This window comes from Manis pentadactyla, chromosome 1 (assembly GCF_030020395.1).
Source record: "Manis pentadactyla isolate mManPen7 chromosome 1, mManPen7.hap1, whole genome shotgun sequence".
Classification (NCBI taxonomy): Eukaryota; Metazoa; Chordata; class Mammalia; order Pholidota; family Manidae; genus Manis; species Manis pentadactyla.
The window spans coordinates 1853336-1875296 of record NC_080019.1 but is presented as its reverse complement, the minus strand read 5'-3'; the positions used below and the strand labels follow the sequence as shown (position 1 = coordinate 1875296).

The window sequence follows — 21961 nt, the reverse complement described above, 5'->3', positions numbered from 1 at the left end:
GTGCACAGGTCTGGCCCTCTCGAGGGAGGAACCAGTCAGCGCAGGGGTCCAGTGACATGACCCCGTCTGACCTGCCAGTGGTGTAGGATTCACTTACGGAGACGACTCTAAGGGGCGTTCGTATCGGGCTCGCCACTCGGCAGCTCTGTCGTCTTATCTAAGTCACTTACCTTTCTCTCTAAGCCTCAGCGTTCTCACCTCTAAAACGGGAAGAGTAGCCGTGGCAGCCCCTCGGGGCTGTGCGGGATTCACGGGCTGGCCTGTGCAATGGGCTTAGCGCGGAGCCCGGCCTGTGTACACTCAGTGAGCTTTACTGTGTCCTTTTATTTTTGGTCATGTGACGCCAAACAGTGCGCCTGTGGGCCTCTCCCAGCTTCTCCGGAGGACAAGATACTCCTGACCTTGGGCCAGTCCCCGTCCACAGGCCACCCAGCAGGTGACTAGGAGGGCTGCCAGGCGGCTGCCATACAGCTGAATCACAGTTATGAGAACGCACCCATAATCGGATTTCAATGTTCTTAAGAAACCACTTCTCAAGCCACAATTTGCTGGCTTCTCTAGGAGTCCTGATGATTTGCAGATATTTATTCAAATATTTAAAATCTTATAGATAGATCAGCTATTGAAGGAAACAGCAATTTTTTAAAAGAAAAACTTATTCCTCCCTAAGGCTATTTACTATGTATTTAGGAAATAGGTTCATTTTGGAAGGGATTTTCATCTCTGTCAGTTAGTTGAATACTTAAGACTTTTACACACTATTTAAATTGGACTTAAAATTAGATTTTAAGGCAAAAACAATTCTCTGCCTTTAATAACACCATTTAAAATGCAAATTACATTGCAGATAAAAGGAACTGGAATTTTTGTGTCTTAAAAATAAATGGAATTCCGGAGTCAATATCATATAAATAGGTGTCCATCTGGCTAACCTTAGGATTGCCAAATTTCTTCTTTCGATTGTTCATGTTTAACAAGAATTTAAACAGCTCCCTCTTGTGGCCTCAAAGCCACTGGCAATCCAGAGTTTGATCGACTTCTGTCATTTTATTCCCTGCACATTTACTTAATAAATTATATATTGTCTACTTGCTCCAGAGATGGAGAAAGAGAGCAGAAATGGGGGGCTTGGACGAATGCCACTGCCTATGATACAGTCTGTATGGCTGCAGCTGGCTTTAAAGTTTCTGCCTGGAACTGGCGTATAGTGTGCATGCTGCTTCTAAAGCAGGGCTGGATTTCTGCAAAATGAGGGTTGAGCTTTGGCAAAACAGCTCATGAAGTGACTGGCTACCTATGTTGATTGTTGGGCCGCAAGGTGGTCAGAAATCCTGGTACCCGACTCACCTATTTTCAGCTGAAAAGCTCCAGATTGCAAAACTAATGTCTGAGGAATGGGAAGAAGGGAGTAAGATTTTAGATATATTTGAAGACCGTGTTGACAGGATTTGATGAAGAAATGAAAGTAAGGGGTGCGGTAAAGGAAGGTTTAAAGATGACACCCAACACAGCAGAGACAATGAATCATCTACAGCCGTACAGAAAAAGGTGGATGTTGAATGAAAGAGCCCGACACGGAGAGAGAAGCCTGCAGTTTCCACTGCCTCCCCGGAAGCTGCTGCGTGCCCGGCCAGCACCCACTGGTGGCATCTTACACCCCTACGGCCCTCTGTCCTCCAACGTCATGCTGATGAGAACCAACATGGAAAAATCAAAGCCAAAGGTTTCGACAGAGGCGACTGACCCACAAAGTCATGTTTACTTGGATGTTCAAGGAACCGCGTAAGCTCCGGGCAGAACATGATGGGACAGGCTTTTCCAGCATTCTGGCTGGTGTGACACAGTCTGAACATCCTGGTATCCAGGTTGAAGGAGGTGAAGAGCAGAGAACTCATATATTTCTTTGGAAAGACAGAGACGCTCGGTGTGAATATATGACGAAAGACTTGCTGTGCCAGGCAAAACCACGGGAAACATTACTTAGAATTTCCTGCTTATTTATGCCCATTGTATTACAAAGTTTTCAGCTGCTGAGGTTGAAATAAAAATAGATTTTCTGGCCCCAAAGCAGAAAGCTTTTCCTAATCAGGAAAACAAATGCCAGCCTTTTAATTCTTGTCTGAGAGCTAGAATTGGTTTGAATAGGGAGCCTGGGCCTTTCAGCTGCGGAAAACTTGTTTGAATGTGGCAGGTCATCCAGGGACGCTGAGAACCCCATCAGAGGATCTGAGAAGAGGCGGAGAGAACAAACTTCCCATCCCAGACGGGAAAGCAAGTATGAAGAGAACAAGGAGCAAGAGGGCGCTCTGCCGGCTTGATGTGGTCAGTCCTTCCAAAGGCAGACGAGGGGAGAAGGTGTTTAAGCTACTTGTGTTAATGTTCTGACAGTCCTCTCACTGAGCCAGGAATCTCCATCACCTCAGCCTGCCAAGGGGAAACATTACCTTTCCTGTGGCTGGAGGGAGGCTCTTCTGTCTGCTTTAGATGGGGTGTTAAGCTGGCCATTATCAGAGTTTGGTACATTTGTCTCGTGTTTCATTTGGGGCTTCAGGAAAGACAAGCAACTCAGACTGCAAGTCTTCAAGGAGGACATGGGGAGACCCCGCAGGTCAGAGGGACGGGGCCTGCCGCAGCCCCGGTCTACTCGCAACTTTCACAGGCCAGCTCGCGCCTCCTAGACACTTGCTGGTCCGCCGCAGAAGCCCAGGACGGCGGGCCCGAGACGCTGCGGACAGGGAGCCAGGAGCCCCCGCGCCCCGCGGGGCCTGGCGAGGCCTCTGGGCGTCGGTCTCGGCTGAGAAGTCCGGCTGGCTCGCGGTCCTGCTCTCGGCTGCTTCTGCTCTCAGCCTGCACCCAGGGGCCGGTCAGTGCCGGAAATAAACGTCCCACCTCCAGCCCTGACATTTAGAAAAACTGAAGAAGTCTTCAGTGTCAGCGCTCCTCTGGGGGCAGCCGAGGCCCGGGTCAGGATCTCACCGCGCCCGGCCTCTTCTGCTGCACGACCCCCTCCTTCCCCTCTCGACAGGGGGTCCTGGGAGTCCCCCAGACCCGCTCTCCACCGGCCGAGCTCACTCGGACTCCCGGGAGCAGGGCTGGGACGCTGCGACCACCAAACTGGTGTCCTGCCCGCGTGCTTGTCTTCCTAGGTGCAGGGGTGAGGAACGGGAGGCTCTGAGGCCTGACTCCACGGCCTTTCTTTTCTTCGGCGAATTGAAGGGGTGGGATTATGAGAAGTCCCATCTAGGAAAATACTCAGAATCGACTTCTGGTGCTGACAAACCGAGGCAAGCCTCAGCCTACAGTTTAATCTCTGTGGAAACAAGGAACGGGGTCGAATGGCACTGCCCTCTTCCCTGGACGCCGGGCCTGGACGTCCTGTGGCCCACCTCCTGCGACCAGTCAGTCTGGGTGCCTTTTATTCCTGCTTATTAATGAATAGTAAATTACTCAAAGGTACGTAGAAATCAGTGAAAATATTAATTGTGAAACAGATCTATCACAATTTCTCCTTCTTCATCATTTCCACAATGGTAAAAATAAAAGACTAGCTAAGGAAAGCATTTATTTAGTTGAACAACTATACATGAACCCTCCTATGTACCAGAGGAAGCTTAGAGTTGGGGAAAGAAAATGAATAAGGGATATGCTTGCCCTTAAGAAATTTAACAGCTAGTAAAGAGAGACACAACATCTCTTTTTAAAACAAATATTTTGTAGTGCCACCATTATGATTCTGATATAAAATTCATTGGCAATTTATCTCTAAATTCAAAAAACCAAAGTAACACCCTAATTGTAATATAAATGGCAAAATATAATTGATACATTGTTACAATTATAAAATAGAAACAGAAAACAAGCTGTAATTTTTATTAATGCAGTTCAATATGTGGGTCCCAGAAATAATACACACAGTAGCACCTTCCAATAATTGTGGCAACCAAAAACTTCCAGAAATTTCTCCGATGCTGCAAGGAGCTGATCTGCCTTCACTGAAAGCTACTACCTTAACCACTTGAGAAAAGGACATTATTTCTATGTGTTTGAAAGGTTGCATGTACTTCTAACATTGCAAGAATAAGGTTTTGGGCTTATGCATCTTCAAGATAAATAGAACAAGACTAGGCAGGCGCACTATCGTCAAACGACACCCTGCTGTGGGCTGAATGTGTCCCCACAAGTTCACACTGAAACCCTAACGCCCTGTACCTGAGAACGCTGGAGACAGTACCTGAAAGAGGAGAGTTAAAGTGGGGTCAGCGGTCTGGGCTGGTCCAGTACAACGGGGGTCCTTATACGGAGAGGAGACTAGGACACAGAAAACGCAGGCAGTAAGACAACCGTGCAAGGACGTCAGACACGGAGGTCGGCTGCTGGCAAGGAGCGAGGCCTGGGGGGAGGCAGCCCTCCTGACACCTTCATCGGGGACTTCAGCGTCCAGAACTGGAGAAAATCACTTTCTGTTGTGCCAGCCACTCAGTCTGTGAGGTCTGCTGTGCAGCCTGGCAAGCTCACACTCTGAGCTGGGCGCTCAGCGGTTCCTACAGCCTCGCTCCTCTGCCCTGAACCGGTAAAGGTGAGAAGAAAGAAGGAAAAGGTCTGAGAAGGAGCACTGAGTGCAAGCAGAGGGCCGGGGGGGCTGCGAGGGCCTGTGTTTACGGGGTTCTGGCGCCTGCCCCCTCAATGAAGCATTGTGTTCAGTCTTGGGAAAAGGAAGACACGATCTGCATAGAGGAGCCTGTTCGCAGTGACGTCTCTGCCAAAGCAGCAAGAGAGAGCGACTGAGAGCAGAACTCCAGCCGTCAGTCGCCTTCTCAAAATGCGGCGTATGTAGAAACACACAAGGAAAATCGTGCAGGTGTAGCTGCTGGCGAAGGGTTTCCCAGGTCCAGGAAAGTTCACTATGGAGTCCACTAGCGGCAGTGGAAAGCTGTGGGTGAGGAGGGGCCCACACCAAGCTTTATTCTCAGCGGTAGGTCGAGGGCTAGACCCCGGTCCGCCTTGTCTCTGCCCCCGGCTCAGCCTCTCCTCTCCTCTCCTGTTCCCTGCTCCCCTGGCTCTGAGCACCGGGCAGAACTCTTCGTGAAGCGACACCCGCCGCAAGCGCTCACTGCCAACGGGCATGCGGGCCTGCGCCTGTGCGGCGGGCTAAGTGCTACTCATCACCCAGACACAGCGGGTGTCAGGTACGGATCCTGGCTGTGGAACTTCCATTTTCCCTACAGCAAGTAAATGTCTATTTGCATGGTTAGCAAAAGTGTGTTCCAACAAAATGGGAACGAAACGAGGTACACTCGCCGTGTAAGTTGATAAGGATCCATCTGTAAAGCCTTGTTTTTCACGTCTGCATTCTGTTCCTGCACATGTTCATTCTGATGCATTCGTCTGCTGCTGCTCAGACCATTCGACTGCCTTTGCGTTCTGCGTACTTTCACCACCACTGCTGATTCACAATAGGCCTGAGTTTAACAAGTAAAAGATGTCTCTCTTATCATCAGCTTTCCTAAGCATCCTCACTCCTTGTTTCGGAATTGTTGACAGGGCAGCCATGTCTTCCCTAGTATGGATCCGTACCAGCCACATTCCAATGTAAAGGGAGTGCACGGGACTAAACTAATCCCTTCCTCCGGCAGAAACAGGTATAGCAGCAAGAATTGTAAATGCTGCATGAATGGAAGGGAGAAAATGTTTGCTCTGTGCAGTTTTCTTTTTACAGAGGCAGTTAGATATTTATTAAGCCTTTGTTATGTTCTGGGCTCCGCTAACTACTACAGAAATACCCACAAGTGTAACAAAGGACTCTTGCTCCCAAGAAATGATCAGCTATCTGGAAAGACCTTAGCATAAAAGAAGCACTTGTTTATAAAGCAATTAAGTGCTAAACTCTAAGATAGTGATCAGGTCTGCCCTGACTGGGACAACAGAGGCCCGATCAACCCCAAGCACCAAGAGCCAGCTTATTCATTCAACAGGGAACATGGCAGAGAGGCTCACCCAGCCCTGGGATGGCACCTGTGACCAGCAGGTACCTCGGCGGCAAGCACAGAGGCCCACATCCTGGCTCTGGTGTTTTCCCAGCTCTGCTAATGATGTCTGTCAGCGTTCCCAAGGCCTATCCTATTCATGAGCAGTAAAGAGTCTGGAGATGAGGGTGGGAGCTCGGAGGACCCCCACGAGAAGGAAGATGAAACCTGAGTGGGGGCAGTAAACAAATATCCTCCGGCCTGGTTCCTGGCCCCCACAGATAACATCAAGGATGTGTTTGAAACCCAGATACCCAGGGAATAACCACGCGGTCCAGGAAGGCGGTAAAGACAAGAAAAGAGCAGTCTCTGAGAGGCCCTGCCAGCAGCTGGTAGCTCCCACGGGACCTTTCTTATAAGTACAAAGCAGTTTGGCATGGCCTCACCAGCATTTGCGTGCTGACGGGTCACATGGAGGTGTAGCTCAGGCCAACCTGACTCCTACCCCGGCCCTTATGACGCAGGGCTTAGCTCCTGGGACGTCCTCCTGCATTATTTCTGAGTGTTAGGGGATGGGGTCTACATGCACAAACAGCCTCTCAAGTTCTTCCGATTCCTGGGCCCTGCGCCCGTCTGCACTCTCTCCCGACGCCCCAGCCGTGGACGCCCTGGCGGCTCTGGAGTCTGTAGTCGTCGCCGCTCCAGTTGCGCCCTGGTCGTCAGAAGCAGAGCAGATGGTTCACTTCCCTTCTCCAGGTCACCCTTCTTCAATCGGGAATGGACACCGAGCTGCAGGGCCCCTGGGCCGCACGGGGGCCTCCCCTCGCCCAGCCAAGGCGCCCCCAGGAGGGCCCGGGAGACACAGCGAGGCCAGGGGCCGCCCTTGGCGCAGCCGTGTGTCGCGCGCTGCCTGCGGTGGTCACACAGACGGACTCAAAGGCCCCGGGAGGCATGTCAGCGCACTAGCCCATCCGATTACCAGGGCGCACCGCCGGTGAGGTGCCTTGTCGAGCCGCCCTCGGCCCTCCTCTCGGACCCCCCACAGACACACCCTCCTCCCCCAAGTCCCCGGTGAAGACCAGCTCCTTAGGGTGCTGGCTCTGTCTGGGCCTCCGCCGCAAGCATCTTCCAAGGGTTGTTTTTCCCATCATGGCTTAAAAACGGTTCTCTCAAGCCCCAGATGTCAGGCGTTTGGCCATTAACACTCCCTGTACCTTGAGTTTGATTTACACGTCATATTTCCTGGCTGTTCTCTTAGCATCAGTAAGTCATCGCAGGAGGACAGGAAAATCTGGCGTAGGGGCCGCTACTCCGGGATTCCGAACCCCAGCAAGGCTCTCAAGTGGAAAATAACGGCCCGCCAGGGGACAGGAGGGGCACAGGGGAATAGGACTTGCAGAGATGACAAAACAAACATCCTCATTCTAGTTTCTGCCTTTGGCCACTGACCCAGTGGTGGGCAGGGCGCTACAGCCAAGCTGGCATCAGCAATTATTACTCAAGTCTTGCAGATCGGGAGGGGTTGTGGGGGGGATCCCCACCCAGGGCAGGTGCTCTGTAAATTCGTTGGGACCAAAAATAGTTGGGGGTAAAGGGGGGTGCCCCGTGTGTTCTCACGGCGGCCACGGGCGGCTCGCACCCCCGGCTGCTCCCAGGCCTCCCTGGGCCGCTCCGGGCTCTGCTCCCCGGCAGCAGCCTGACCCTCTCGGCGGCGGCTCGCAGTCCCCCCGCGCTCCCCGCCTGCCAAGCTCCCTGCTCCCCGCTGGCCTGGGTCTCCAGGAGCTCAGGGGCTCCGGCTCCGCCCTCCTCAGCCGCCTGCTGCTTCCGGGCACCCAGCACGGGGCGTGGGGGGGAGCGAGGGGGGGGAACACACACTCTGTGGGCGGGTCCCCGGTGACTGGCAGACGGCTGACCAATCACGCACCAGGAACAGAGGGGAGGCGGGAATGGGTGTGTCCTCTCCACGCCTCCCCTGCGCAGGTCATCCCGTGACCGACCACGTGCTGTGTGTGCGGTAAACATCCCATAAACGTGCAAACATGCTCTTATTACACACACGATGGGCACTATTCAGACTAGGGGGAATCCTGGTCAGAAAGTTCCATTTTCCCCACAAGACCCTAGAAACTGAAAGGAAACAAGCCTCCTACTCCCTCCCTGTCTTTGGCAGCCCCCGACATGCATTTTTCCTCCCCAGGCCAACTCCAATGGACGCTGGAGAGGGCACTTAATTTCACATGTAATAATTTGTGGGCTCTGGTCTCAAGTGGACCTCAAGTGTAGCTAATATAAGTAATAAAATCTCAGGGGCTTGCCTGCAAGAGTTATAACCTATGAACAACTGATTTTAACAGCAATTCATTCTGTGACAGATGCTACACTATGACTTCCCTAAAAGCATCCCCCGGAAAAAAAGGACCTCTGTTTGCACTGAATATCATGGCAAATGACAATTACAGCCCAATAGAAACTTTTTAAAAGCAATCTAAGATTTAGAAGAACCGGAACTGTGCCGAGAGCCTGGTAAGCGGGAGTGCCGGCTCCACGTGGTGCTGTAGGCCCGGGGAGCGAAGGCCGGGCATGACTCGGCCTGGCAGCTGCAGGAGACAAGAGGGCTCTGCCACTTGGGGGCAGGGGAGAAGTAGGAGATGCAGACCGGTGCCACCATCCAGCTTCGGTGGGACGGGATTGGGTGGGTGGCCGTACAGGAGCATTTCCTTCCCCTCTGCAAGGAGCGGGTCTTCCTTTCATGGCCTTTGCTTCCCTCTTGATGGCTTTTATCCCCTCCCTGCAGCTGCTTCTAGTTGCTGTTCAACAGGCTAAAGTCAGCACTGTGGCAACCGCATGAAACCATTACATCAGCACCAGGACCCCGGGGTGCAATCAGAATACAACTTTGTTCCCCAGTTTGACCATTCAGATCCACGCTTGTGGCAGGCACTGCCCCTTGCATTTGGATAAAAACTCTTACAGTCACTCTCAAGTAACGAAGTCTTCTGGCAATGTCAAGTTGTTAATAATTAATCTTGATTCAGTGATGATAGGTCTAATCTGTTGCAATAAATTGAAATTTAATCTTCATTAAAAGTTACAGTCTTCCCTCTTGGCTAAGATGCCATGGGGAAATGGGGCTCATTGCTTCTCTCTCCTTGCTGGCCCCCATGCCCACACCTGGGCACCCACTCACTCAGGGGCTTCTGGGACCCCAGGAGTAGAATTCTCCAAACTCCCTTTTACTCCTCCAGACACTTTAATGCCTTCCACCTGAGTAATGGATTAAGAATGGCCAAGTTGGTTTTTGACTGCCCAAATCATCAATTCACTCAACCGGTGAATGAAAACATTCATTTGATTTAATAACAATCTATGGGATGTCTGCTTTACAGAGAGCACGCTGCTGGTTCCTGCATAAGACACACTCCCTACCATCCAGAAATTTTCCTTCTAGTTCAGACGACAAAACATACACAAGTAACCAGACCAAAGGGCCGTTGTCAAAAGACTTAGTGCTAGGAGAAATTAGCAAAGGAAAAGGTCAAATGGGAAGTCAAGAATCAGGGATTCAAAACAACACTGCCCACTGCAGAACCCTGGGGAGAACTTTCCAAAACGGGAGGTGGCATTGGAGGAGGACATAAACAAGGGAACACAGCAAAGAAAGGCAAAGGACGGTCAAAGGATGGGCTGACATGCATCCCATTTTGGTGGAGGGAATCATCTCAGTAGGAGGTCCTGGAAGATGGGTTGGTGGACCAGTGGGGATGTGTGTCCTGTTTGTGTCCTTCAGCCGCCTGCCCCCAACCCATGGTGACCGTCCAGCAAGTTTCCCTTGGGCCTCTCTGTCTGTTACAGCAGCAGGATCTGACCTGGCAGCTCCTGTGAGAGGAGTGCCTGCATTTGCACCGTCCTGTGTGCAGGGGCCTGGGCTGCCCATCACTCTCCTTGTCCATACCCCAGAGGAAAAAAATGCCAGTCAAGGGTCTCCCATAGGCAGCCCACTTTGGATGAATCTTGTGGCACGTTCAGAGGGCGGGATTGTCGGGGGAGACGAGTGAGGGGAGAAATAATACTCAACAGAACCACACAAGGGAAGACAGACCGGGATGACCTAGAGGATGCATCTGTCAAAACTAAGAAGTTAATTTATCTGCTCAGAGAAAAACAATCATTATGATTTTCAGTGAGCTCTCAGGCAGTGACATATAGCCACAAAGATGCCTTTATTTTTTTAAGTGCATATTACCTATTGTTATGTTTGGTGATTTATAAATGATATCCTTGTGAAATGCTGAAGACTAGTGACTTTTTCTTCAAAAATCAACAATTTGAAGTGCCTCCCCTTCATCTCTCCAGTGGGACCACTTCTTCCCCACAGCTAATGTCTAAGATCATTAACATGCATTTAATCCTAAAATACAGTCATGTACATCATGGAAATCTGGCATTTACTGGACTCCCTAGCTACTACTTTTTCTCCCTAAACTAAAAAGAAACAAATAAAATGCTAAGTGCAGCATTAGCAGCTACAGGAGGGTGAGTTAGAACTCAAACCTCGGAGTGAGTGGGGCAGGGTTGGGGGGGGCGCAGCCCTATATGTGATTCCTACAGGGGGTGCTGTGACGTCTGTGAGTGAGGTATAGAGGGAATTCCAAACGCATCAGGCATCGACTAATTTATGTTTTCCATGTGGCTTTTACCATTACTCAAAATAGATATGGTCTCGGATTTTGGATTCTCTTCTCAGGCATTTTCTTTTTAATATAGTATCTTTTGAAACCTTGCTTTTAGTCCCTAAAGAAGAGACCAAATATATATAAACTGCCTCTGTAGGAGATTCAGAGTGAGGTACAGATAAGTTCTGCAATAGGGTATTACATTCAATTTTGTTTCACCTGGAAGTCCGCATAATTTTCTTTTTATAATAGCTATTACCATCCTGTAGACACATGTTAGAAGCACTGGTATAGATTAAAATAAAGATATGCAGAACCTGGCCAGTCAGATTGGGTTATAATAAAAGTCTTTTTGGTTGACAAGAAGAAAAATAGTGGGTAATGCATGATTGTTGGTGTATTTTTCATACATTAGACATCTATCACTTGCATATTGTGAATATGAACTTTTGCTGTGAATTTTTAAATGTCCAAAAGAAATATAAAATAAATAAATTCGAGTTTTCATTTCAAGTCTCATTTTTATGGTATTTCCCACAGAAACATACTGTAGGTTTCCAGATAAGTCTCTGGAATTTTTCCTAGCGAATACTGTCCATGTACCTGGGCTACACACCCTGGCTTCGTATGCCATGTTTGTACATAGTTCTGACCTACTGAAAACTGCAGAGATACAATTCTGAGCCAGAAAAGTACCACTGCAGGGGTTTTCCTCCCACAAACTGCAGTGGAACCCTCCTGCGACTAATTCAGTCCAGCACATTTTCCCGGACCTAAGCCGGAAAGCACAGAAAGGGGTTTCACTGCCGCTGTAGCCATGCTGATGTGCTTTGCATCTAAAGGCCCTGGGAATAAACGGCACTGTGACAAATATGTATTTTCTTACAAAGAGAAAATAAAACCTAAGGAAAGAAGACCAGGGCTCACCTCTACTTAGCAGATGGCGTCTGAAACCATCTCCTTCCATTTCATGACTGTGGTTCCCCTAGAGGAAAGGCCTGGGATCCAGGAGCCATGTCAGCAGTGAGAAAATGCATGTATCTAAAAAAAGGAAAACTGCCTATTTCCATGGCTCAAAGTTCCCAAATGTTAAATGAGAAAACAGAATTTTCCATTTATCCAGAAACAATGCGGCAGGCACTGTAGACTGAGTGTTTGTGCCTCCACCCAACCCTGAGCCCCAAATCCATGTTGAAAACCTACCCCTCAGTGTGATGGTATTGGCAGGTGGGGCCCTAGGGAGGTGATTAGGATCGGTGCCCCTATAGAGGGCGTCCCCCGGCCTCCTCTGCCTCTGAGATTACAGCGAGAGGACGACCTTGGACGAGGGAGAGGATCACAGACACGGGGTCTGCCTACAACCTGGTCCGGGGCACCCAGGCTCCAGAATGGTGAGGAATAAATGTCTGCTGTTTAGATGCTCCCCTGCCTGTGGCGTTCTGTGACAGCAGCCGGGACAGGCCAAGAAACTGGTACCAAGAGTGGGCCCTCCTGTAACAAGTGTGTAGAGATGTGAGAGCAGATTCAGAACCGAGTAACAGCAGAAGCTGGGAGGCTTGTGAGGCGCAGGCAGGAAAAAACACACACCGCCCCAGACAGACCACCGTGGACAGCTCTGGTGGGAGCCCAGGAGAAGAAGGGAGCTGCAGAGACAGCCCGGGTCTTCTGGGAGAGAGTCTCGGTCTTCCCGAGCAGGATTTGGGTGGAGGTTTGGACAGTAAAGGCCATTGTGATGAGATCACAGACGGACAGTGGAGCGAGGGGTCCTTGTTATAACAGGGCAGGAACTTGGCTGCACCACGATCATGCTGTGGTGTTTTGTGGGAGAGAGAACTCGGGAGCAATAAGACTGGGCGTTCAGACGAGGAAGTGTCAAAGTGAAGCACAGCAGGAACGAACGGCCTCCTTCCTCTTGGCTTCTACCGTAAACTGCAGCAAGAGAGGAATGGCTTCAAGGGGCAATCGTTAATCCAAAGGGAAGCGGAACTTAAAGAAAATGTTGGAAAATTCTCAGCCTATCCATATAGGAAAAAATGAGAAAAGCCCATGTGGGAGGGAACACAGAGAACACACCAGACGTGATGAGGAGACCAGTCCGGGGCAGCCGGGTCAGCAGAGCCAGGAGCTGTTCCTCAAGGCGGTGGGGAGACTGGCCAGCCACCCAAACCCAAGCCCCCACCTGCCCTCCTGGGCCTCTCCTCTGCTCACCTCCTGTTACCGCACACAAGATGCCGACGCCAGATCTGCAGGGTTTCCCCACAACCAGCTCTCCACACCTGTGGGGTGTCCTGCACTTTAACTCAGTCTTGACACTGTCTAGCTGGAGATGCATCGGGTCCCACAGGGTGAGGGTCAGTCCCACCAGCTGCTCCCACCCACTTCAGGTGCCTCTGCAAGTCCAGGTGGTCACCTGCACTTCCGACCAACCACCTGTAAATCTGAGGTTCCAGAGACCCCAACTCAGGTTGTTAATTGGATAGAACGGCTCACAGACTCAGGGAAACACCTGACATTTACCAGTTTATAAGGATGCGATGATGGATACGGACGGACAGCCAGGTGAGGAGATGCCCAGGACGAGGGCGGGGAGGGCCCCGAGCGCAGGAGCGTCTGCCCCCTTGGCGGTGGGGTGCACCACCCTCCCAGTGTACGGGTGTGTTCACCCACCTGCAAGGTCCCTGAACCCCCTGCCCCTGGGCCCCCGGGACTTCACGGAGGCTTCCTCCTGTAGATTCCACTGTGACCTCCGAGTCCAGCCCTTCTTGCCTCCTGGGAGAGGCTGAAAGTCCCAAGCTTCCCATCATGGCTGGTCTTACTGGTGACCAGCCCACATCCAGGGCCCACCCAGAGCCACTCAGGGAGCAAGAGATGCTCCTCGTGCTCTCGTTGCTTAGGGACTCACAAGGGTTTTAGGGCCCCTGTGCCAGAACTGGGGCAAAGATCAAGTATGTGTATTTGCTACAACTCCTACCAGCCAAGACCTATTGTCCAAGGCGACGGAAGAATGACTCCAGAGACAAGGAGAGCCTCAGAGCGGCTCGTGGCATCACAGGCCCAGGGTACGGGCCCCGGGGACAGACGGTCTCCAGGCAGGCCCACTGCCTAGCGTGCCTCCCATCATGGCTCTGCCATGCCTGCTGGGCCACGGCAGGCCCTGGTGGAGCTTCTGCCATGCCAGCAAGGCCTGGGAGGTAGCTGCCTCCCCCATCCCTCTAAGGACACCTGCAAAAGCCTCAGGGTCCTGGCAGAGAACCAGCACAGACAGCCCCACAGAACTGAGGCGGTGAACCGCCTCCACGACCCCGGACTGGAGTTGCTGGTACGCAGTTCCACTGTAGGAGAGCCCAGGCACACGACGCCAACCCAGGAGAGCCACGGCATGGGCTGTGCCCAGCACATCGTGGCCAGAGCCACCCCGAGCACTGGGGCCCAAACTTCACACGGCAGAGGTGGGTCCCTGCCCCAGTGTGTCCGGAAGGCAGGCCCTCCACCCCAAAGGACCGAGAGGGAGAACATTAAGTCAAAGATCACTCTCGCACCTATGGGCTGCTGAGGTTGGCCCTGTGGGTGTTTGCCCTTGCTCAGAACCCTTCCTGTCCTGCTTCCCCACTGGGACGGGAGCGTCTGTCTTATGCCTGCACCACTGTATCGTGGAAGCACAGACCCGGCTTCATCTTGCAGGGTCACAGCTGGCCTGGGACGGACCACTCCTGAGGCTCCCCGCACCTAATTTAGGTGCCACCTAGATGATCGGAAATCGGCTGCACCCTTCCCGTAGCTGCACGCATCTCCTGTCTGCATGCCTCCCGGTGCTCAGCTGCCCGGTGCCTGCAGTGCTTCCGGGAACGTCAGCCAGTAACGGCCTAGTGTCAGCTGAGCATGGTCCTTGCGACTCTGCCCTGTTGTGTTTTTGTTATTTCCTGGTAACAACACTACTTGGTCAGAGTTTAGGTCTGATCAACTCTACGACATTCAAGGAATAAAATGACTGGGGCAGATCTTTTAAGGAGACTGATCTGGAGCAATGTGTCTGGAAGGCGGGTGTGTGGCGATGACTCACCGGCTTCCATGCCTCTTCCGTGGGAGTGAGGAGAACACTGACTACGTCTGCAGGACTCCCTGGGAGGCTGTGAGCCCCGGGACACGGCAGCTGGGTCACCTCGCCTCCTCCAGAGCCTGTCCCTGTCCAGTCAGGAGGTTTGCAGGGGCCAGGAGCTCACAGATGGGGTAGGCGTGTGGTGTCAGAGGTGAGCAGGAGAGCGTGTCTGCAGCCCTTTGGTCCGGCCGCCGGTGGGTCCGCCTGCCCAAAACTCCTGCTGACTGCTAACCTGACTCTTCCCACCTCTTCTTCTCCTCTGGACCTACCACAGTCACTAAATCTTTACCCCTAATTAGGTCCCTCATGTTCAACAGTCCCTAACAGGAGTCCTTTCTATAGGACAGGCCAGGAATCTGAAGGCCCTGGGGGCCAGGGTCTGTGGAAGCTGGTGTCACTCTTCAGGGTGGACAACAGCCTTACTCCACTCGTCTCGTCCCCGGTCGGTGGGATGCACGGTTTCCACTCAGAGCCTCGTGAACGGACTCGTCTAGGGCTGTCACTCCTCCCACGCCCTGAACGTGCCCCCTTGCTGAGGGTCTGGCGGCACCCCAAGGCCTGTTATCCTACGTGCACCCCATCTTGGCTTTGATTTGCAGCAGCTCTCAGGACAAATGCAGAAAGAAGTGTTTATTCGAGGGGCTAGATGTGACATCTGTGGTCTTGAAAGCATTTAAAAGATTAGAAATAAATATTTCTTTTAAAAAATTTCTCTCTGCTCAGGAGCTTAAAGTTAGCTGACTACTAGAGTCAGTCAGTCCTCTAAAGAACACATAGGGACATTTATTCCGTTCTCTTTCATTAATGTTTTCACTAACAGCCTCCCACCCAGCCAGTAAGTCTGGTAACTTGTGGCTCTGAGAGATCTGCTTTTCACAGCTGCCGCTATTGCTCTGCGTGTTTTCTAAATCTGCACTGTGGTGAGGATCTTTTTTTCTAACATTTTATGTGATTTAAGAACTTCAAACTAGGCCACCTTAACGTGTCACTTATTTATTTGTCACTGTATAATTCTGGTAGCCTGTGTTTGAATTATCATTCTTTAGAATTCTACAGAATCAGATCCATGTAACTTTTACATATACTTATATAAAACATATATATTTATTGAAATATAAGTGATATACAATATTAGTTTTAGGTGGGCAACATAGTGATCAACAATTACATACATTACAAAATGCTCACCAGGTGGTAAGTGTGGGTACCATCTGTCACCATACCGAGTTATTACACTATTATTGGCTATATTCCCTATGCTGTACATTTCATCCCCATGACTTAGTTTATAATTGGCAGCGTGTACCTCTTGATCCCCTTTGACTGTTTTGCCTTTCTCCCAACCCGCTCCCTTATGGCAATGACCAGTTTGTCCTCTGTATTTTGAGTCTATTCCTGTTTTGTAAAAACATATATTCTAAAATATCATATTATAATTCCTTCAGGGAAAATCAAAGGTTGGGGCAATCACTAATTGTTAGAGTAGCAGTTAGAAGTTAGACAGACCTGAGCAGGTGGGGAGAACGGAGGCGGCTATGCGGCCTCCAGCGGGTCTCCGCCCAGAGGCCACCTTGTTGCCTTTAGACCAGCCCTCTGTGGCTCAGCACAAACCGATGAGCAGCAGACGGGGTCCCCGGGACCTCCCCGACCTTAGAGCGCACGTACCTCCGGAAGGTCTAGCCGCTAACTCCCCGAGGCCCTCATATATGCCCTCATGTCTCATTCAGGCTGTGGTTCGGGCCCCGCTGCAGTGCCCTGAGACACCCGTGGGACGAGCACAGACTCGAGGCTGAAGGGGATGGAACAAGGCGGGTCCAGAGGACAGCGTGAGGATGACAGAAGGGGAGGGGGGAAACCAAGAAGCCCCATCAGACACATGTGAAGCCCGGCCGGCGGCCACCCACCCTGGGGTCAGTTCCTTTGCTTTACGGAATGAAACCCCACGCGGCTGTAACTCCCTGTCGGGCCTCTGGGCTGAATTCTGTCCTTTGAGAAGACAGGAGCCGAGGAATTCCACAATCCACCCCCCGTAACACAATCACTTCTACAGAAGCCCACCGGCACCCTCACCAAGAGAAACACCTATGGCAAAGGACTTTGGTGATAATTATTACCCTCAATTTGAAATTTTCTTTTCAAACAAAAGAAAAATAATCCATATAAATATAATTTTCTCTCCCCAGCAAGGTCAACACATTTGTACAAATCTATGGACATAGTGTAATTAAATTCTGGGGAAACTTCAGTTTGTCACAACTAACTTTTATTTAAAAATAATTATCTTTCAATGACACAAATCTCAAGAGGATCTTTTTAAAGACCAGTTCACTAAAAGAAGACAAAGGACTGGCAAGAAGAGAATTCATGATTTTGAACCACTCCCTCATGCGGGTGTTGGCAGAACGCCCCCAGCCCTATGCTGGCTGACAGATCGGCCCCTGGGCACACAGCGGCCACAGAAAGAGGCGGGCCGCGCCGGAGGGCAGGGGCAGGCTTAACAATGGAGGGGCCGACACAGGAGCCTGTCCCCAGCGGCTGCATGGCCAGATGTCTCCTCCCGCCCTCCAGGATCTTACCGATTATGCAGAGGCTTCATCTGGCTTCAGTCCTGTACCATCCAGAGGGTCTCGACACCACTTCACTGTCTCAAGGCTGTGTCCTCGGGGCAGCTTGTAGTGTGGGGAAGGCAGGCGGAACTCACATTCCAAGGGCGGGGAGGGGTGAGGTGCCTCCGACCGCACAGGTCCAGCTCAAGGGTTAACCGGCCGTCGCATCCTCCTGATGGCCTCCCCCGACATCCTGGCAGACAAGAAGGTAAGTGATAGGAGGCAGCAGAAAATAATTATTGTTGCATATCCTCATTTCCTGTTTTACTGACCATTTGGAAAACAGAGGGCCTAGAGCTCTCTGATTACAAGGGGTCAGAGAATACAGTCAAAAAGATGGAATCCCCAAGTCATTCCACAGGATAAAAATGCCAGTGGCTCTCCGAACTACGGATCTTTCAGTGCAGTTAGAGGGACGCTCCATAACTGCACTAACGGCTGCTGGGACAGTACTGCAGAGTGCTGAGACGACCCTGGCCTGGCAGACTATATGGGTACGAATCCACCTTCCGCACTCACGACCCTGAGCAGCTCACGCAGCCCCTCTGAGTCTTAGTCACCGTATCTGTAACCGTGAGACAGGGACCATGGGATTAGGCATAGTAGGGTGAGGGCCTCTGGAGAAAAAGCAGAGCAAGATAATTCAGTCAGAACAATGAAACAATATGCAAAGAAGTCCCTGCCAAAACTCTGTGTTAAGCATTATGCAAAGTCGGAGTCACACTAATTCTCTAGGGTAAAGATTTGTATACATGACTAGGAATATAGACATTCTTCAGTAAAATCACTTAAAGCTCAAAAGGCCAGGAGCAACTTGGCCTGGAATGTCTGAGTGTTCTGCAGATAAAGAAGGGTATCTCAGCACAAACCATCACTTTATTCTATCAATTACATTATGACAATGTAAAATTTACCTTATCCTGCTAAAAGGCCCAGTTTATTTTAATTGTAACTATGCGCTATTTTCCCTTCTCTACTAAAAGTAGTCTTTCGGTAAGCAACCTCAACTATAAACAACCCAAGCAAACAGACAACAGCCCAGCCCACCTTGAGGGCAGGGCAGGCGGTCTTACAAGTCTGCACTCCTAACCCTTTACCCTTCCTGAAAATCCTCAACCGCACATAAAACCCCTAGACAATGAGTCAACCACGGACTCTCTTGTCCCCTCGTGGCGTGAGCCGGGAGCTCTGTCCTCTCACTTTATCTCAATAAAAGCCTGTCCCTTGCTCTCCTACCTTGAGTGTTTGTGAAGCTCATTCTTCGGCTTCGTGAACAAGAGCCCCAGCATCAAACGGAGACAACAATCCTTGAGGTAGCTACTGTTTCACGAGGATTAAATGAGTCACTATGTCTAAGGCCCGAAGAACAGCGCTCTTGCACAGCTAATGCCGAGGTTGGGAGGGTGAAGCGGCAGAAAGTCCGAGGTCCCTGGCTGCCACGGGAACGGTGGCAAAGCTGGGCAGTGGGGCTGAGACTCACAAACCAGTTGCGATAGGAACTGGCTGGAACTAGACTAAACCAGGATGGTATGCAACTTGACCAGGAATAGACCTCTAACTTCATTAAAATCACAGCCCTCAGCCACAACAGTTTACGTTGTCATGATGACTTCCCAAAGAGACCTAATAAGGAAGAGACCCCCTCTTCCAAGAATCTTTCCTTAGAAACTGTGACTATTCCACCCCCTGCTTTACATACTCATTTACAGTGAAGGCACTAACGAGGCACCAGGAGAGGGCTGCTCTGCCTATGGAGTAGTCCATTCTGCTTTGCTCTATAATCTGTACCTTCCACTTCTTCACGAATTGGCTTCATGCTGTATCTGGACTGCATTTAATTTCTGGCCTGTGTGCAGCCATGAACCCTCCACTGCCATGCAGGCCCAAGGGCTGGGGCCTCCCATGTTCTCCTGTAACATTACTGTATTGTTATGTACCAACCCTGGAACACTTAAGTTGCACTAAATTCTGCCAAAAATTGCTATTCCTGTGGCTATATAAATAAAACAATGATAAATTAAAACACTTACCACTCATTACTTTGTTTCAAGATGGTGGACACTGACACCCTGAAGAAGTATTCCAGATTTGGTCAAACCTACCTGTTCTTTCAAAATCAGTGTGGAATAAATAAGCAAACAGAATGAAAGACATTAACTGTCAAATGTTGAATTAAAATAAAAGTTTCATTCACATTCTATCAAAAATGATGACAAAATCATCTGGACTATTCAGAGCAAAGTTGTAGTTATGAACTTATAATTACGCATAGTAAGTGGAGTTTTTATAGGTCTCATTTGCCAACTGGGTACAATTCAACCGAAGTATATCAATAATACATCCTCCAGTTAACATATCATATTGAAAACATCCACATTCCTCCACTCCTTGTGAAGCATCACTAAAACAAAATTAGAGAGTGTAAAACGGAGTAGGACATAAACCCACAAGACAAAGAGAACAGGAGGAGAGAAAACATAAAAATGTCCACGAGTTTAGTAACCATGTGCTGAGTTGTCTCCCTCCAAAAGATGCATTGACTGTGACCTTATCTGTAAATAGGGTCTATGCCGGAGTGATCAGGATAAAAATGAGGTCAGTGAATTACAGTGGGCCCTCACCTAACGACAGGTGTCCTTCTAAAGAGAGGAAAATTTAGACACAAACAGTTGCACAGGGAGAAGACCTTGCGATGAGAGGCAGAGACTGGGGCGATGCATGTACGGGACGAGGACAGCTAAGGGCTGCCAGCAGGTGCCAGAGCTCAGAGAGGTGGGCCCGCAACACCCCAGAAGGGGCCCCTGTGACTCCAAGAGACTTAACTTTCAATTGCTTTAAGCCACCCAGGTTGTGGTAACCTGTTATGATAGCCCTAGGAAACGGACTGAGCGGTACACATGGGCTAGTGAAAACTCAGCCCAGAGCAAACGGAGCCCCCGAGTGTCGAGTGTGTTCAAAGAAAGACAAAGCCGGGAAGCAGCCTGGTCACAAGTTGCAGAACCTCACAAAGGCTCAGGAATTGGGAACACCATACATTCCAGATGGGGCGAGATGAAAAGAGGTTACAGGCCTGGAAACACTACATCCCTAGACTGCCTCTTCCATCTGAGGAGGCCAGGGGAACGTGCTTATCCTCCAGTCCCAGCCTGGAACCTGTGGAATTACTTCTTTTTGGAGATACTGAACGCGAAGGCCCATGCCACCAGGGATGGCAGCCACGCCTGACGGCAAGGGCGCCATGACAGAACAGTGTTTAAGGGGTGTGAGACCAGACTTAGCCTCCCAGCCTCCCTTCCCCGCTAGGCTCCGAGAAAGCAGTGCCCAAAGCAAGGAATCAGAGGCTCACCCTTTGGAAGAAACAGCTGGGCTCCTGCCCCATCGTCCTATGCCGTGGGCAGCAACTGACCCCTGGTCCCAACCACCGTTTTGGAGCATCACCCTTATTCAGGCATTGCCAGCGAGGCCCACACCGCTGGGAGCACCTCCGGCACAGAATAGAGACCAAAGATAAACAACTGAAAAAAATATCAAAAGAATCAACATCCACGCAGGGTTTGTTAATTTTAAAAATAGAGCTGCCGGTTTTTTACCAGCAAAAAGGGTTTACTTGGGAACAGCAGAGAACTGCAATTCTGCACAAGGTATGGCAGAACGACAAGCACGTGGGAGAACAAAGGCGAGAAGGCTTTCAGAGAGATTGGGGAAGGTTGGGGTTGTTCTAACCAGAAAGCCCTTGGAGGAAACTCCACCTGTCCTGGCTGCTCATTGGCTGAGTTGTGAGCCTCTCTTGCGTGAACTGTTGCGAGGCCCTAAGGGGATGAGCTGGGGAACAGAAACTCTTCCCTTCTCCTACTGGGTGGGAAAGTGGCCAAAATAGTGCTGGTTGTAAGTCGCCCTTCTCTCCTGGGGGGTCTACAATGGGCCCGGAGGGTGGGCGTGAGAGCGCCCCCTGCAGGCCTCCCGCACCACGTCGGCCATGCTTCCCTCCCTCAATTTTCACAGGTTACATAGAAAGCCCTTTTAAAATAAAATCCCGTAATTTGTCTTGAGAGACAAGAGGAGCTACCCGCATGAAAAAAGAACACGATGTTATAAAAAGAGCAGAGATTAAAAAGAGCACTTAGAAATTAAAGTATAATAAATGAATGAAGATGACTTGATAGAATATTTGCCAAATTGAGAAAATTATAAAGTAGAACACAAAGACATAGAAAATTGCGCAGGCAAGAAAACCACCAGTCAAGAAGGCCCAACATCTGGACAATGAATTTCAGAAAAAGAGGAGAGAGACCACGAGGGAGGGGATGGTAGAGAGGGGTATCAACGACGCAATCCCAGGGAAAACTCCCGAACTGAAGAACATGAGTTTCTATACTGAAACCAAGGGCCAGCCCGAGACCCAGGGCGGAAGACGGCCCCGGGAACACGCCCGCCCACACCGCCCGCAGTGAAGGCGCGCTCAGCGACGTCCGGGGGGCGAGGGGGCTGCGGGGGAGCGGCGGCCCCTCCGAGGAGGCAGGAAGCGTGGGGCGGCTTCCCTACGACGGGCCTGGGAGTCGGCACAGCGGGCGACCGGCGCCCCGACAGTCCGACCGAGGCGCCCGCAGGGGACCCGGCCAGGGA

At 50.7% G+C, this 21961-nt stretch overlaps 1 long non-coding RNA gene across 2 annotated transcripts in view; it reads right to left on the bottom strand.

Moving 5' to 3' along the window:
* Positions 1 to 21668, bottom strand: part of LOC118915301 (uncharacterized) — a 28900-nt gene extending 7232 nt beyond the window's left edge. Inside the window, exons 1-5 of one of the 2 annotated variants that reach the window (XR_008997736.1) lie at positions 21088 to 21668; positions 20685 to 20820; positions 19369 to 19440; positions 17611 to 17955; positions 17309 to 17531 (exon numbers count right to left, since the gene is read on the bottom strand). This is a non-coding gene — a long non-coding RNA (uncharacterized LOC118915301). The remainder of the gene's footprint in view (positions 1 to 17308; positions 17532 to 17610; positions 17956 to 19368; positions 19441 to 20684; positions 20821 to 21087) is intronic. The other variant, XR_008997733.1, reaches the window with a different exon arrangement.
* Positions 21669 to 21961: the final 293 nt, after the last annotated feature.